The 5000-nt window shown below is 41.5% G+C and overlaps 1 pseudogene; it reads right to left on the reverse strand.

The window, feature by feature from the left end:
* Positions 1 to 1596: 1596 nt before the first annotated feature.
* LOC106961524 (crystallin J1B-like) overlaps positions 1597 to 5000 on the reverse strand; it is a 7437-nt pseudogene continuing 4033 nt past the window's right edge.

Consider the following 5000-nt stretch of genomic DNA (forward strand, 5'->3'; position numbering starts at 1 on the left):
TTCTCCCAAAAAAAAATGGCATTAAAGCAATTTTTTTTTTTTTTTTTTTTCTTTTTTTTTTTTTTTTTTTTGTCTGAGTTCCACCCAGCTGTTGAGCCAGACAAAGATAGTACACTGAAAGATAGTTCACGGCTCTGGCTTCTCAGAGACAACGTTTACGTAGTCGCGCGCATGCGCGAGAGGCATTCACAGGCAAATAGAAGGTAAAATATAAAGTAAAAAAGTTCGAATAAAATGACAGAGAAAATTCATAATTCATACACTGTTTGTAGCTTGCATTTAACAGGCAAAGTTAATCATTTCATTTTATTCGACACAGTCTTATAAATCACTTTTTTCACTGGAGCAAAAGTATGTGGCGGCATAGGCTATCTCTCTTGATCTATATTTGTTCCTGTATGGCAAGTAGTTTTATACATATTAGATGCACAAAATGTGCTTTTCGCCTACTGCTTTTTTGGGATTAAGTCGCTCTAGCGAAACAATTACTTAAACTAGAACTGTATGTTCAGTACTATTATAAAAGTTCCCACAGGTCATCAGCTAAAGCAGATTAGTGGGTGACCACTGACCAATTACAATTGACTTTAAAAACTCCAAATTGTTAACTAAGCACAAATGATGCAAACTAGTTTGCAAAAGTAGATGAAAATGATGGCCGTACTCAAGGATAAACATTTGGAAGTATTATGACAGAGAATAATGCTGTAAGTCATGAACATCTTTTACTTTTTGATAGTTTATATTCATAATATAAACTTAAAGACTTCAAGGGACTAGATGTACAAACCCAGAGTAGGTTACCCCAGAACCTGAAAACCTGGACAATCTGATTTAATTAACTGAAATATTCTGCTCTCTACCAGAAGAACCTCTGAACATCAGTACATGGCCAATGATCTAAAGCACACAATCAAGTTCATTTCTGAATGGCTCAAAAAAACTAAATGAATATTTTGGAGTGGCATATTTAAAGTCTGGACTTCAATCTGATTGAAATGCTACGGTACGTATGACCATAAACAGGCTGAAATACCAAATTTAGTGGCCAAAAAATTCATTGCATTTTGTGTGGAGTTCATTCCCAACTTTAAAACAGCAGTGGAAAGATTGAAAAAGTAAATATTAATAAAACTGAGAAAACAACAGAAGGATCAGAAGAACATTGCACTTTTTCTGTTAGCTGTGTTTTTATTTTTTCTAATCTGATGAAAATTTGTATAAATAAAGGTGTTGGGGTCATGTGACACTTTTCCCTGAGTGGGACCAAATGCATCCTTAAAATAAAACATTTAACAAGCCTGTTCTTGTGTTAAGCTATTCAAAGAATGCACAATTTGGCAGATCTTTAAAAAAAAAAAAAAAAAAATGAAATGTTCCTTATGTCTGGATGTAATTATGACAGAATGAGCATGCAGTGTGGGAGGAAGACAAAAGCTTCTGCTGGTCACAACCCTTTCGCTCTCCTAAACGTTGGCTAACAGACCGTGTAGGCTGTAATTACCCAATCGCAACTGTGTTTTCTTCCTGTTACGCAAAGCCACCGTTTGTTTAAAATAAAGCATGCGTTTAACTTTTCTTTTTTTTTTCTTTTTATATTTTAGAGTTTATACTTTAAACTACTTCCCATTTATCATTTTTCAACAAGTGGGCTGGAAAAGCAACTAAGTAGCCTACACACCACATTTTTATACCCACGCCGTGCTAAAGACATAAAGTCTCTGGCATGGCCTTGTGCTTGGCCAACTTTCAGGAGTGTTGGGGTGGATGCTTTAAACATGTGAATATCGAAGTCAGCACTTTCATAAAGGGAAAGAGGCTCCTTGGAGAGAGGAGGAGGTTGCAGTCTCTCCTCGTTCCAGAAGTAAATCTGTCCGCTGCAGCTCCTTCACTTCAAAAATAACAGAACGTACTCAGAGGAATAAAGAAGATAGAAATGCTGCTGAAGCTTGACTGCGGCGGATGATTTACCCACCAGACATGTTTCCTAATATTAAGCAGCCGAGAAGATAACAGACGGATACAGATACGGTAGTTGGGGGCGGGGGGAGTTTTATTTTGAGCGCACACAATTTAGACACACTTTCTCTTCTCTTCTCTTCCTCCTTTTCTTTCCCCCAACTAAATAAACTTTGACAGAGCAAATATTTTCAAGCTACACTCAGACTTTAGAATGCAGCCATCATGAACTGCCATGTCAAAGTGTATCTGTATCATGGGGAGGCCTACACTCAATCAGTCAATAAAAGCTACAACTGCTGCCGTCTGCCGACCACATTTTCAGCCAGCTCCAACAGCAGAGGGTATCTGAGCGTCCTCTTCCTCCATGACTCCGGGATTCCGCGGAGGCCGGTCTGCAAATACGTTGAGAAGACAGATTAATGCAGACGAACTCTTGGAATAGACGAGCGCGCTGTCAGAGCTAATGAGTGTTTCACAAATATAGACAAGGAGGATGTATGCAAAATGTTTCCATGCACTGTTTCTTGTCAAGACCTGCAAAAAAACATTCTACTTTTAGAGCGTCTCACTGGAAATTTTACAAAAATACAACCTTTAATTTGAAGGCATTTATTTGGTTCACAATAAATCCCTTCAAATTTGGTACAATTTCTGGTACCTTTGATATGAATGAGTTGTACTCTCTATAACATTTCAGAAAGCTGAAACATTCAGAGAGAGGAATTTTTGATACAATTATTGATTGAATCACGGCTCCGTTTAATCACAGAGGAAATGGACGGTAGCCAATCACGTGTAACGGTAAGAAGCTGACCAGCTCTGCCAACTTATCGCCAAAAAACGTAACCGCGAGCGGAGACGTTCTCCTAGCTCGCTCGAGCTTCTCTCCGCGCACTTCGTCTCCATTTGCGATCCAATTTACTCTCGCTAATTTTGCCACAATAGTCCAGTTCAATTTAATTCAAAAATACTTTATTGATCACAAAGGGAATCATTACTCTAGGGACTGAGACGACCATGCAAGAAGTTTGATGCGTGTGATGAAACATTTTGCACTGGTTTTGTGGCGTTCTGATCTGAAGAGCTGCACTCCCAAAACTCCCAGAGTATTTGGTTGAGTAACAGAACCACAGCATTACACGTCCTCCACCATGTTTTAACAGTTCCATAACATTCTCTCGCAATCCTTGTTTTGAGGCGCAGTTCCGGTCAAAGTGCCACACATTAGCATTTGTTATTGTCTCTTTCAGCTTTCAATCATAATGTAATAATGACCATTTTGTGAAAGCACTGAAATACATTACATCTGAAGGTATTTAATAATCTTTTTCCTATGCCAGTATGGGTTCAGATCACTGACTGACATTCCTACTGTACCTGCGCCCCGAAGCAGGCTCCGATGAAGGAGGCCCGGCTGGCGGTGCATCCCCCTCGACGCATGGTGTCCCTCACAGCTTCCTCCAGTTGTTTCATAGTCAGGACCCCGTGCAGCGCCGCCTGGAACGCACCGGGCAAAGCTGGACACAGACGACCACAGGCATGTTTCCAATTATCCGCAGAAGCACCGTCATTTGCTCCGCTCTTCAGACGCCATTAGCAGGGACGTGAACGGATCTAGCGAGGGGGAACTTTAAAAGCTTTTTAAACCCCGAGACAGCCAACTCAGCAGGGGAGGGAAGAAAAAAAAAAAAAAAAAAAGAAAAGAAAAACGGAGGAGGAGGGAGAGCATTACAGATCAAAGGCAAAAGGGGGGCCTAATGACAGGATCTGCTTTCAGGAAGGACGTGAAGGCGATGCCAAGTCAACAGACCTGAGTCCCGCTGCTATCTACTGGCTTACCTCATGTGTTAGTGAACACAGCGGGTATGAGCTGATGGGACGCTTTGGCTAAGTTCTCCTTCACCTGGCCGATATGCGCTGCAGTCGAGACAGAGAAGAAGAAGAAGAAGAGAGACAAAATACAGTGGTTCATTTGGATCTTCTCAGTCAAACTTTGGTGTTTATTCAAAGATGTTCTGCATATACTTCCAATCTAACTGCTCCTGTTTAAAGGGGAATTAGTTTCCGCTGTGCAAATTCAAGATAGACATCAGCATGTGCAGCATTTCTTGTTGGAAAACTTATGTTTAACTATCATGGATGCTCCGGGGATTTTCATTAGCTCCGTGGAATTAAATCTGAGAGGCAAACTGATTGGATTGAGGTCGTGGCTCATTTCACACGATGGTAATTACGTGGTTCTTACCCAAGATTGGATGTTTACTCTATCCTCTTAAAATCGCCGTACAACTCATGGTTTCACAATTTCTAAAGAGGACAGTAAATGCAACCCTTAAGAAGTAACATATATAGGCCTAAAGAGCATTACATTCACAAAGCGAGGCCCCGTTTTGACAGTTTTAGTTTACGGCGTCAGATCAATCACCAATGACAGCCCTGTCCAGATCCTGAGGGTTCTTCCTGTTGGGGTCGTTCAGCTGAGCCACAACTGCATCCAAAGCGTTGGGATCAGGGCCTTTCAGAACGAAATGTTCCAGAAACCTGGACACAAACACGCCACGATTCAGGACGACCCAGTCGCTTAAGACGTAATCCGGCGAAATCGTCCCCATCCTCCTCACCTCGCAGCAGCCAGAGTCACTGCCACACACATGTCGTTGTTTTGGGTGACGCGTACGGCGCTCTCCACTTTCTCCAGCATGTCGGGTCGTCCGGCGAACATGGCGACAACCGGAGCGAGCTTGGTGATGCCGTCAATCTGACAGTCCACATCGCAGCCTTAAAAAAAAAACAAACAAAAAAAAAACAACGTACGGCGGGTTTAAAGTCTTCAAATATTTTATATCAGACGGCAATTGGTTTGAGTTTATGATTCTTTTTTTTTTTTTTTGAAATCACCTGGTTCTTCTTTTCCGGCATCAACATTTCTTAAGAAAGCCTTCAGGCTCGCGTTCCTCCACGGACCGTCAATGGGAAGAGTGGCTTTGGGACCTAACCGGTGAGATGATGACAGTGTTTCATGGAGGTCAGATCACCAG

The sequence above is a fragment of the Poecilia latipinna genome, unplaced genomic scaffold, assembly GCF_001443285.1.
Source record: "Poecilia latipinna isolate Pla-1442-1.1 unplaced genomic scaffold, P_latipinna-1.0 Scaffold1308, whole genome shotgun sequence".
NCBI lineage: Eukaryota > Metazoa > Chordata > Actinopteri > Cyprinodontiformes > Poeciliidae > Poecilia > Poecilia latipinna.